Below are 12,043 nucleotides of genomic sequence, written 5' to 3' on the forward strand. Positions count from 1 at the left end.
ACCACTAGGTATACAGAATAAAGCAGTAGGCATATCCTGGGACATTGGCTTAACATAATAAATGCTAAGGAACTTGGAATGGTGTAATGTTGGCAACACCTTCACTTTAACTTTTTTTATCTGTCAATGCTCGTAACCTTTTACTTGATGATTTTTAAACATAAAAAGAATTACGAACCAGCTCTCTGGAGACCGTACAGCAGGAATTTTGAAGAGCCATTAACAAGTGACTCAAATAATTGCATATCAAGAATATCTTTCCTGGGGGAATTAGCTCAAATGGTAGAGCGCTCGCTTAGCATGTGAGAGGTAGTGGGATCGATACCCACATTCTCCAGTCTTTTAGCTGCTGGGCCTAGGCAACTAACCAGAAAACACATAATTCACCTACCATCAAGCAGGTGTTGTCCACCACAGCCATGTTAAAGAACTTCCCTTGGTATCAGCAACCCTCAGCTTTGCACAACGGTACTACCATCAAGGAAAACCCCCAAGAAAAGCAACCACTAGGTATTCAGAATAAAGCAGTAGGCATATCCTGGGACATTGGCTTAACATAATAAATGCAAAGGAACTTGGAATGGTCTAGTGTTTTGTTAACACCTTCATTTATGTATTTCTCAATGCTCGTAACCTTTTACTTGATGTTTTTTAAATATAAAAAGAATTACGAACCAGCCTCTGGCAACCGCACAGAAGGAAATTTGAAGAGCCATTAACTGGTGACTGAAATAATTGCATATCAAGAACACCTTGACAGGGGGAATTAGCTCAAGTGGTAGAGCGCTCGCTTAGCATGTGAGAGGTAGTAGGATCGATACCCACATTCTCCAGTCTTTTAGCTGCTGGGCCTAGGCAACTAACCAGAAAACACATAATTCACCTACCATCAAGCAGGTGTTGTCCACCACAGCCATGTTAAAGAACTTCCCTTGGTATCAGCAACCCTCAGCTTTGCACAACGGTACTACCATCAAGGAAAACCCCCAAGAAAAGCTACCACTAGGTATTCAGAATAAAGCAGTAGGCATATCCTGGGACATTGGCTTAACATAATAAATGCTAAAGGACTTGGAATGGTGTAATGTTGGCAACACCTTCACTTTCATTATTTTCACCTGTCAATGCCCGTAACCTTTTACTTCATGATTTTAAAACATAAAAAGAATTACGAACCAGCTCTCTGGCGACCGTACTGGAGGAATTTTGAAGAGCCATTAACAAGTGACTCAAATAATTGCATATCAAAAATACTTCTCCTGGGGGAATTAGCTCAAGTGGTAGAGCGCTCGCTTAGCATGTGAGAGGTAGTGGGATCGATACCCACATTCTCCATTCTTTTAGCTGCTGGGCCTAGGCAACTAACCAGAAAACACATAATTCACCTACCATCAAGCAGGTGTTGTCCACCACAGCCATGTTAAAGAACTTCCCTTCGTATCAGCAACGCTCAGCTTTGCACAACGGTACTACCATCAAGGAAAACCGCCAAGAAAAGCGACCACTAGGTATTCAGAATAAAGCAGTAGGCATATCCTGGGACATTGGCTTAACATAATAAATGCAAAGGAACTTGGAATGGTCTAGTGTTTTGTTAACACCTTCATTTATGTATTTGTCAATGCTCGTAACCTTTTACTTGATGTTTTTTAAATATAAAAAGAATTACAAACCAGCTCTCTGGCAACCGTACAGGAGGAAATTTGAAGAGCCATTAACAAGTGACTCAAATAATTGCATATCAAGAACACCTTGACAGGGGAATTAGCTCAAGTGGTAGAGTGCTCGCTTAGCATGTGAGAGGTAGTGGGATCGATACCCACATTCTCCAGTCTTTTAGCTGCTGGGTCAAGGCAACTAACCAGAAAACACATAATTCACCTACCATGAAGGAGGTGTTGTCCACCACAGCCACGTTAAAGAACTGCCCTTGGTATCAGCATCCCTCAGCTTTGCACAACGGTACAACCATCAAGGAAAGCCCCCAAGAAAAGCAACCACTAGGTATTCAGAATAAAGCAGTAGGCATATCCTGGGACATTGGCTTAACAATGAATGCTAAGGAACTTGGAATGGTGTAATGTTGGCAACACCTTCACATTAACTTTTTTTATCTGTCAATGCTCGAAACCTTTTACTTGATGATTTTAAAACATAAAAAGAATTACGAACCAGCTCTCTGGAGACCGTACAGGAGGAATTTTGAAGAGCCATTAACAAGTGACTCAAATAATTGCATATCAAGAACACCTTTCCTGGGGGAATTAGCTCAAATGGAAGAGCGCTCGCTTTGCATGTGAGAGGTAGTGGGATCGATACCCACATTCTCCAGTCTTTTAGCTGCTGGGCCTAGGCAACTAACCAGAAAACACATAATTCACCTACCATCAAGCAGGTGTTGTCCACCACAGCCATGTTAAAGAACTTCCCTTGGTATCAGCAACCCTCAGCTTTGCACAACGGTACTACCATCAAGGAAAACCCCCAAGAAAAGCGACCACTAGGTATTCAGAATAAAGCAGTAGGCATATCCTGGGACATTGGCTTAACATAATAAATGCAAAGGAACTTGGAATGGTGTAGTGTTTTGTTAACACCTTCATTTATGTATTTGTCAATGCTCGTAACCTTTTACTTGATCTTTTTTAAACATAAAATGAATTACGAACCAGCCTCTGGCAACCGCACAGAAGGAATTTTGAAGAGCCATTAACTGGTGACTGAAATAATTGCATATCAAGAACACCTTTCCTGGGGGAATTAGCTCAAGTGGTAGAGCGCTCGCTTAGCATGTGAGAGGTAGTGGGATCGATACCCACATTCTCCAGTCTTTTAGCTGCTGGGCCTAGGCAACTAACCAGAAAACACATAATTCACCTACCATGAAGGAGGTGTTGTCCACCACAGCCACGTTAAAGAACTGCCCTTGGTATCAGCATCCCTCATCTTTGCACAACGGTACAACCATCAAGGAAAACCTCCAAGAAAAGCAACCACTAGGTATTCAGAATAAAGCAGTAGGCATATCCTGGGACATTGGCTTAACAATGAATGCTAAGGAACTTGGAATGGAGTAATGTTGGCAACACCTTCACATTAACTTTTTTTATCTGTCAATGCTCGTAACCTTTTACTTGATGATTTTTAAACATAAAAAGAATTACGAACCAGCTCTCTGGAGACCGTACAGCAGGAATTTTGAAGAGCCATTAACAAGTGACTCAAATAATTGCATATCAAGAATATATTTCCTGGGGGAATTAGCTCAAGTGGTAGAGCGCTCGCTTAGCATGTGAGAGGTAGTGGGATCGATACCCACATTCTCCATTCTTTTAGCTGCTGGGCCTAGGCAACTAACCAGAAAACACATAATTCACCTACCATCAAGCAGGTGTTGTCCACCACAGCCATGTTAAACAACTTCCCTTGGTATCAGCAACCCTCAGCTTTGCACAACGGTACTACCATCAAGGAAAACCCCCAAGAAAAGCAACCACTAGGTATTCAGAATAAAGCAGTAGGCATATCCTGGGACATTGGCTTAACATAATAAATGCTAAGGGACTTAGAATGGTGTAATGTTGGCAACACCTTCACTTTCATTATTTTCACCTGTCAATGCCCGTAACCTTTTACTTCATGATTTTAAAACATAAAAAGAATTACGAACCAGCTCTCTGGCGACCGTACTGGAGGAATTTTGAAGAGCCATTAACAAGTGACTCAAATAATTGCATATCAAAAATACCTTTCCTGGGGGAATTAGCTCAAGTGGTAGAGCGCTCGCTCCGCATGTGAGAGGTAGTGGGATCGATACCCACATTCTCCAGTCTTTTAGCTGCTGGGCCTAGGCAACTAACCAGAAAACACATAATTCACCTACCATCAAGCAGGTGTTGTCCACCACAGCCATGTTAAAGAACTTCCCTTGGTATCAGCAACCCTCAGCTTTGCACAACGGTACTACCATCAAGGAAAACCCCCAAGAAAAGCGACCACTAGGTATTCAGAATAAAGCAGTAGGCATATCCTGGGACATTGGCTTAACATAATAAATGCAAAGGAACTTGGAATGGACTAGTGTTTTGTTAACACCTTCATTTATGTATTTGTCAATGCTCGTAACCTTTTACTTCATGTTTTTTAAATATAAAAAGAATTACAAACCAGCTCTCTGGCAACCGTACAGGAGGAAATTTGAAGAGCCATTAACAAGTGACTCAAATAATTGCATATCAAAAACACCTTGACAGGGGAATTAGCTCAAGTGGTAGAGCGCTCGCTAAGCATGTGAGAGGTAGTGGGATCGATACCCACATTCTCCAGTCTTTTAGCTGCTGGGTCAAGGCAACTAACCAGAAAACACATAATTCACCTACCATGAAGGAGGTGTTGTCCACCACAGCCACGTTAAAGAACTGCCCTTGGTATCAGCATCCCTCAGCTTTGCACAACGGTACAACCATCAAGGAAAACCCCCAAGAAAAGCAACCACTAGGTATTCAGAATAAAGCAGTAGGCATATCCTGGGACATTGGCTTAACAATGAATGCTAAGGAACTTGGAATGGTGTAATGTTGGCAACACCTTCACATTAACTTTTTTTATCTGTCAATGCTCGTAACCTTTTACTTGATGATTTTTAAACATAAAAAGAATTACGAACCAGCTCTCTGGAGACCGTACAGGAGGAATTTTGAAGAGCCATTAACAAGTGACTCAAATAATTGCATATCAAGAATATATTTCCTGGGGGAATTAGCTCAAGTGGTAGAGCGCTTGCTTAGCATGTGAGAGGTAGTGGGATCGATACCCACATTCTCCAGTCTTTTAGCTGCTGGGCCTAGGCAACTAACCAGAAAACACATAATTCACCTACCATCAAGCAGGTGTTGTCCACCACAGCCATGTTAAACAACTTCCCTTGGTATCAGCAACCCTCAGCTTTGCACAACGGTACTACCATCAAGGAAAACCCCCAAGAAAAGCAACCACTAGGTATTCAGAATAAAGCAGTAGGCATATCCTGGGACATTGGCTTAACATAATAAATGCTAAGGGACTTAGAATGGTGTAATGTTGGCAACACCTTCACTTTCATTATTTTCACCTGTCAATGCCCGTAACCTTTTACTTCATGATTTTAAAACATAAAAAGAATTACGAACCAGCTCTCTGGCGACCGTACTGGAGGAATTTTGAAGAGCCATTAACAAGTGACTCAAATAATTGCATATCAAAAATACCTTTCCTGGGGGAATTAGCTCAAGTGGTAGAGCGCTCGCTTCGCATGTGAGAGGTAGTGGGATCGATACCCACATTCTCCAGTCTTTTAGCTGCTGGGCCTAGGCAACTAACCAGAAAACACATAATTCACCTACCATCAAGCAGGTGTTGTCCACCACAGCCATGTTAAAGAACTTCCCTTGGTATCAGCAACCCTCAGCTTTGCACAACGGTACTACCATCAAGGAAAACCCCCAAGAAAAGCGACCACTAGGTATTCAGAATAAAGCAGTAGGCATATCCTGGGACATTGGCTTAACATAATAAATGCTAAGGAACTTGGAATGGTGTAATGTTGGCAACACCTTCACTTTAACTTTTTTTATCTGTCAATGCCCGTAACCTTTTACTTGATCTTTTTTAAACATAAAATGAATTACGAACCAGCCTCTGGCAACCGCACAGAAGGAATTTTGAAGAGCCATTAACTGGTGACTGAAATAATTGCATATCAAGAACACCTTTCCTGGGGGAATTAGCTCAAGTGGTAGAGCGCTCGCTTCGCATGTGAGAGGTAGTGGGATCGATACCCACATTCTCCAGTCTTTTAGCTGCTGGGCCTAGGCAACTAACCAGAAAACACATAATTCACCTACCATCAAGCAGGTGTTGTCCACCACAGCCATGTTAAAGAACTTCCCTTGGTATCAGCAACCCTCAGCTTTGCACAACGGTACTACCATCAAGGAAAACCCCCAAGAAAAGCGACCACTAGGTATTCAGAATAAAGCAGTAGGTATATCCTGGGACATTGGCTTAACATAATAAATGCAAAGGAACTTGGAATGGTGTAGTGCTTTGTTAACACCTTCATTTATGTATTTGTCAATGCTCGTAACCATTTACTTGATGTTTTTTAAATATAAAAAGAATTACAAACCAGCTCTCTGGCAACCGTACAGGAGGAAATTTGAAGAGCCATTAACAAGTGACTCAAATAATTGCATATCAAGAACACCTTGACAGGGGGAATTAGCTCAAGTGGTAGAGCGCTCGCTTAGCATGTGAGAGGTAGTAGGATCGATACCCACATTCTCCAGTCTTTTAGCTGCTGGGTCAAGGCAACTAACCAGAAAACAAATAATTCACCTACCATGAAGGAGGTGTTGTCCACCACAGCCACGTTAAAGAACTGCCCTTGGTATCAGCATCCCTCAGCTTTGCACAACGGTACAACCATCAAGGAAAACCCCCAAGAAAAGCAACCACTAGGTATTCAGAATAAAGCAGTAGGCATATCCTGGGACATTGGCTTAACAATGAATGCTAAGGAACTTGGAATGGTGTAATGTTGGCAACACCTTCACATTAGCTTTTTTTATCTGTCAATGCTCGTAACCTTTTACTTGATGATTTTTAAACATAAAAAGAATTACGAACCAGCTCTCTGGAGACCGTACAGGAGGAATTTTGAAGAGCCATTAACAAGTGACTCAAATAATTGCATATCAAGAATATCTTTCCTGGGGGAATTAGCTCAAGTGGTAGAGCGCTCGTTAGCATGTAGGAGGTAGTGGGATCGATACCCACATTCTCCAGTCTTTTAGCTGCTGGGTCAAGGCAACTAACCAGAAAACACATAATTCACCTACCATGAAGGAGGTGTTGTCCACCACAGCCACGTTAAAGAACTGCCCTTGGTATCAGCATCCCTCAGCTTTGCACAACGGTACAACCATCAAGGAAAACCCCCAAGAAAAGCAACCACTAGGTATTCAGAATAAAGCAGTAGGCATATCCTGGGACATTGGCTTAACAATGAATGCTAAGGAACTTGGAATGGTGTAATGTTGGCAACACCTTCACATTAGCTTTTTTTATCTGTCAATGCTCGTAACCTTTTACTTGATGATTTTTAAACATAAAAAGAATTACGAACCAGCTCTCTGGAGACCGTACAGGAGGAATTTTGAAGAGCCATTAACAAGTGACTCAAATAATTGCATATCAAGAATATCTTTCCTGGGGGAATTAGCTCAAGTGGTAGAGCGCTCGCTTAGCATGTGAGAGGTAGTGGGATCGATACCCACATTCTCCAGTCTTTTAGCTGCTGGGCCTAGGCAACTAACCAGAAAACACATAATTCACCTACCATCAAGCAGGTGTTGTCCACCACAGCCATGTTAAAGAACTTCCCTTGGTATCAGTAACCCTCAGCTTTGCACAACGGTACTACCATCAAGGAAAACCCCCAAGAAAAGCTACCACTAGGTATTCAGAATAAAGCAGTAGGCATATCCTGGGACATTGGCTTAACATAATAAATGCTAAGGGACTTGGAATGGTGTAATGTTGGCAACACCTTCACTTTCATTATTTTCACCTGTCAATGCCCGTAACCTTTTACTTCATGATTTTAAAACATAAAAAGAATTACGAACCAGCTCTCTGGCGACCGTACTGGAGGAATTTTGAAGAGCCATTAACAAGTGACTCAAATAATTGCATATCAAAAATACCTTTCCTGGGGGAATTAGCTCAAGTGGTAGAGCGCTCGCTTTGCATGTGAGAGGTAGTGGGATCGATACCCACATTCTCCAGTCTTTTAGCTGCTGGGCCTAGGCAACTAACCAGAAAACACATAATTCACCTACCATCAAGCAGGTGTTGTCCACCACAGCCATGTTAAAGAACTTCCCTTGGTATCAGCAACCCTCAGCTTTGCACAACGGTACTACCATCAAGGAAAACCCCCAAGAAAAGCGACCACTAGGTATTCAGAATAAAGCAGTAGGTATATCCTGGGACATTGGCTTAACATAATAAATGCAAAGGAACTTGGAATGGTGTAGTGCTTTGTTAACACCTTCATTTATGTATTTGTCAATGCTCGTAACCATTTACTTGATGTTTTTTAAATATAAAAAGAATTACAAACCAGCTCTCTGGCAACCGTACAGGAGGAAATTTGAAGAGCCATTAACAAGTGACTCAAATAATTGCATATCAAGAACACCTTGACAGGGGAATTAGCTCAAGTGGTAGAGCGCTTGCTTCGCATGTGAGAGGTAGTGGGATCGATACCCACATTCTCCAGTCTTTTAGCTGCTGGGCCTAGGCAACTAACCAGAAAACACATAATTCACCTACCATCAAGCAGGTGTTGTCCACCACAGCCATGTTAAAGAACTTCCCTTGGTATCAGCAACCCTCAGCTTTGCACAACGGTACTACCATCAAGGAAAACCCCCAAGAAAAGCGACCACTAGGTATTCAGAATAAAGCAGTAGGCATATCCTGGGACATTGGCTTAACATAATAAATGCTAAGGAACTTGGAATGGTGTAATGTTGGCAACACCTTCACATTAACTTTTTTTATCTGTCAATGCTCGTAACCTTTTACTTGATGATTTTTAAACATAAAAAGAATTACGAACCAGCTCTCTGGAGACCGTACAGCAGGAATTTTGAAGAGCCATTAACAAGTGACTCAAATAATTGCATATCAAAAACACCTTGACAGGGGAATTAGCTCAAGTGGTAGAGCGCTCGCTTTGCATGTGAGAGGTAGTGGGATCGATACCCACATTCTCCAGTCTTTTAGCTGCTGGGTCAAGGCAACTAACCAGAAAACACATAATTCACCTACCATGAAGGAGGTGTTGTCCACCACAGCCACGTTAAAGAACTGCCCTTGGTATCAGCATCCCTCAGCTTTGCACAACGGTACAACCATCAAGGAAAACCCCCAAGAAAAGCAACCACTAGGTATTCAGAATAAAGCAGTAGGCATATCCTGGGACATTGGCTTAACAATGAATGCTAAGGAACTTGGAATGGTGTAATGTTGGCAACACCTTCACATTAGCTTTTTTTATCTGTCAATGCTCGTAACCTTTTACTTGATGATTTTTAAACATAAAAAGAATTACGAACCAGCTCTCTGGCGACCGTACTGGAGGAATTTTGAAGAGCCATTAACAAGTGACTCAAATAATTGCATATCAAAAACACCTTGACAGGGGAATTAGCTCAAGTGGTAGAGCGCTCGCTTTGCATGTGAGAGGTAGTGGGATCGATACCCACATTCTCCAGTCTTTTAGCTGCTGGGTCAAGGCAACTAACCAGAAAACACATAATTCACCTACCATGAAGGAGGTGTTGTCCACCACAGCCACGTTAAAGAACTGCCCTTGGTATCAGCATCCCTCAGCTTTGCACAACGGTACAACCATCAAGGAAAACCCCCAAGAAAAGCAACCACTAGGTATTCAGAATAAAGCAGTAGGCATATCCTGGGACATTGGCTTAACAATGAATGCTAAGGAACTTGGAATGGTGTAATGTTGGCAACACCTTCACATTAACTTTTTTTATCTGTCAATGCTCGTAACCTTTTACTTGATGATTTTTAAACATAAAAAGAATTACGAACCAGCTCTCTGGAGACCGTACAGCAGGAATTTTGAAGAGCCATTAACAAGTGACTCAAATAATTGCATATCAAGAATATCTTTCCTGGGGGAATTAGCTCAAGTGGTAGAGCGCTCGCTTAGCATGTGAGAGGTAGTGGGATCGATACCCACATTCTCCAGTCTTTTAGCTGCTGGGCCTAGGCAACTAACCAGAAAACACATAATTCACCTACCATCAAGCAGGTGTTGTCCACCACAGCCATGTTAAAGAACTTCCCTTGGTATCAGCAACCCTCAGCTTTGCACAACGGTACTACCATCAAGGAAAACCCCCAAGAAAAGCAACCACTAGGTATTCAGAATAAAGCAGTAGGTATATCCTGGGACATTGGCTTAACATAATAAATGCAAAGGAACTTGGAATGGTGTAGTGTTTTGTTAACACCTTCATTTATGTATTTGTCAATGCTCGTAACCTTTTACTTGATGTTTTTTAAATATAAAAAGAATTACAAACCAGCTCTCTGGCAACCGTACAGGAGGAAATATGAAGAGCCATTAACAAGTGACTCAAATAATTGCATAACAAGAACACCTTGACAGGGGAATTAGCTCAAGTGGTAGAGCGCTCGCTTCGCATGTGAGAGGTAGTGGGATCGATACCCACATTCTCCAGTCTTTTAGCTGCTGGGCCTAGGCAACTAACCATAAAACACATAATTCACCTATACCATCAAGGAGGTGTTGTCCACCACAGCCACGCTAAAGAACTGCCCTTGGTATCAGCATCCCTCAGCTTTGCACAACGGTAAAACTATCAAGGAAAACCCCCAAGAAAAGCAACCACTAGGTATACAGAATAAAGCAGTAGGCATATCCTGGGACATTGGCTTAACATAATAAATGCTAAGGAACTTGGAATGGTGTAATGTTGGCAACACCTTCACTTTAACTTTTTTTATCTGTCAATGCCCATAACCTTTTACTTGATCTTTTTTAAACATAAAATGAATTACGAACCAGCCTCTGGCAACCGCACAGAAGGAATTTTGAAGAGCCATTAACTGGTGACTGAAATAATTGCATATCAAGAACACCTTTCCTGGGGGAATTAGCTCAAGTGGTAGAGCGCTCGCTTAGCATGTGAGAGGTAGTGGGATCGATACCCACATTCTGTCGTCTTTTAGCTGCTGGGTCAAGGCAACTAACCAGAAAACACATAATTCACCTACCATGAAGGAGGTGTTGTCCACCACAGCCACGTTAAAGAACTGCCCTTGGTATCAGCATCCCTCAGCTTTGCACAACGGTACAACCATCAAGGAAAACCCCCAAGAAAAGCAACCACTAGGTATTCAGAATAAAGCAGTAGGCATATCCTGGGACATTGGCTTAACAATGAATGCTAAGGAACTTGGAATGGTGTAATGTTGGCAACACCTTCACATTAACTTTTTTTATCTGTCAATGCTCGTAACCTTTTACTTGATGATTTTTAAACATAAAAAGAATTACGAACCAGCTCTCTGGAGACCGTACAGGAGGAATTTTGAAGAGCCATTAACAAGTGACTCAAATAATTGCATATCAAGAATATATTTCCTGGGGGAATTAGCTCAAGTGGTAGAGCGCTTGCTTAGCATGTGAGAGGTAGTGGGATCGATACCCACATTCTCCAGTCTTTTAGCTGCTGGGCCTAGGCAACTAACCAGAAAACACATAATTCACCTACCATCAAGCAGGTGTTGTCCACCACAGCCATGTTAAACAACTTCCCTTGGTATCAGCAACCCTCAGCTTTGCACAACGGTACTACCATCAAGGAAAACCCCCAAGAAAAGCAACCACTAGGTATTCAGAATAAAGCAGTAGGCATATCCTGGGACATTGGCTTAACATAATAAATGCTAAGGGACTTAGAATGGTGTAATGTTGGCAACACCTTCACTTTCATTATTTTCACCTGTCAATGCCCGTAACCTTTTACTTCATGATTTTAAAACATAAAAAGAATTACGAACCAGCTCTCTGGCGACCGTACTGGAGGAATTTTGAAGAGCCATTAACAAGTGACTCAAATAATTGCATATCAAAAATACCTTTTCTGGGGGAATTAGCTCAAGTGGTAGAGCGCTCGCTTCGCATGTGAGAGGTAGTGGGATCGATACCCACATTCTCCAGTCGTTTAGCTGCTGGGCCTAGGCAACTAACCAGAAAACACATAATTCACCTACCATCAAGCAGGTGTTGTCCACCACAGCCATGTTAAAGAACTTCCCTTGGTATCAGCAACCCTCAGCTTTGCACAACGGTACTACCATCAAGGAAAACCCCCAAGAAAAGCGACCACTAGGTATTCAGAATAAAGCAGTAGGCATATCCTGGGACATTGGCTTAACA

The 12,043-nt window shown here is 42.1% G+C and overlaps 14 non-coding genes across 14 annotated transcripts; all 14 read left to right on the forward strand.

The window, feature by feature from the left end:
* The first annotated feature begins 264 nt into the window (after positions 1-264).
* On the forward strand, positions 265-337 carry trnaa-agc (transfer RNA alanine (anticodon AGC)). The gene has a single exon. It is a non-coding gene; the product is annotated as a tRNA-Ala (tRNA).
* A 925-nt stretch (positions 338-1,262) lies between these two features.
* Positions 1,263-1,335, forward strand: trnaa-agc (transfer RNA alanine (anticodon AGC)). The gene has a single exon. It is a non-coding gene; the product is annotated as a tRNA-Ala (tRNA).
* Positions 1,336-1,758: 423 nt separating this feature from the next.
* On the forward strand, positions 1,759-1,831 carry trnaa-agc (transfer RNA alanine (anticodon AGC)). Its single transcript has one exon. It is a non-coding gene; the product is annotated as a tRNA-Ala (tRNA).
* A 923-nt stretch (positions 1,832-2,754) lies between these two features.
* trnaa-agc (transfer RNA alanine (anticodon AGC)) lies at positions 2,755-2,827 on the forward strand. Its single transcript has one exon. It is a non-coding gene; the product is annotated as a tRNA-Ala (tRNA).
* Positions 2,828-3,254: 427 nt separating this feature from the next.
* trnaa-agc (transfer RNA alanine (anticodon AGC)) lies at positions 3,255-3,327 on the forward strand. Its single transcript has one exon. It is a non-coding gene; the product is annotated as a tRNA-Ala (tRNA).
* Positions 3,328-5,254: 1,927 nt separating this feature from the next.
* Positions 5,255-5,327, forward strand: trnaa-cgc (transfer RNA alanine (anticodon CGC)). The gene has a single exon. It is a non-coding gene; the product is annotated as a tRNA-Ala (tRNA).
* A 428-nt stretch (positions 5,328-5,755) lies between these two features.
* On the forward strand, positions 5,756-5,828 carry trnaa-cgc (transfer RNA alanine (anticodon CGC)). The gene has a single exon. It is a non-coding gene; the product is annotated as a tRNA-Ala (tRNA).
* A 1,423-nt stretch (positions 5,829-7,251) lies between these two features.
* trnaa-agc (transfer RNA alanine (anticodon AGC)) lies at positions 7,252-7,324 on the forward strand. The gene has a single exon. It is a non-coding gene; the product is annotated as a tRNA-Ala (tRNA).
* Positions 7,325-7,753: 429 nt separating this feature from the next.
* On the forward strand, positions 7,754-7,826 carry trnaa-ugc (transfer RNA alanine (anticodon UGC)). The gene has a single exon. It is a non-coding gene; the product is annotated as a tRNA-Ala (tRNA).
* A 924-nt stretch (positions 7,827-8,750) lies between these two features.
* Positions 8,751-8,823, forward strand: trnaa-ugc (transfer RNA alanine (anticodon UGC)). The gene has a single exon. It is a non-coding gene; the product is annotated as a tRNA-Ala (tRNA).
* A 426-nt stretch (positions 8,824-9,249) lies between these two features.
* trnaa-ugc (transfer RNA alanine (anticodon UGC)) lies at positions 9,250-9,322 on the forward strand. Its single transcript has one exon. It is a non-coding gene; the product is annotated as a tRNA-Ala (tRNA).
* A 427-nt stretch (positions 9,323-9,749) lies between these two features.
* Positions 9,750-9,822, forward strand: trnaa-agc (transfer RNA alanine (anticodon AGC)). The gene has a single exon. It is a non-coding gene; the product is annotated as a tRNA-Ala (tRNA).
* Positions 9,823-10,245: 423 nt separating this feature from the next.
* On the forward strand, positions 10,246-10,318 carry trnaa-cgc (transfer RNA alanine (anticodon CGC)). Its single transcript has one exon. It is a non-coding gene; the product is annotated as a tRNA-Ala (tRNA).
* A 1,432-nt stretch (positions 10,319-11,750) lies between these two features.
* trnaa-cgc (transfer RNA alanine (anticodon CGC)) lies at positions 11,751-11,823 on the forward strand. Its single transcript has one exon. It is a non-coding gene; the product is annotated as a tRNA-Ala (tRNA).
* The last annotated feature ends 220 nt before the right edge of the window (positions 11,824-12,043 follow it).

The sequence above is a fragment of the Paramormyrops kingsleyae genome, chromosome 2 (assembly GCF_048594095.1).
Source record: "Paramormyrops kingsleyae isolate MSU_618 chromosome 2, PKINGS_0.4, whole genome shotgun sequence".
In the NCBI taxonomy this organism is placed as follows: domain Eukaryota; kingdom Metazoa; phylum Chordata; class Actinopteri; order Osteoglossiformes; family Mormyridae; genus Paramormyrops; species Paramormyrops kingsleyae.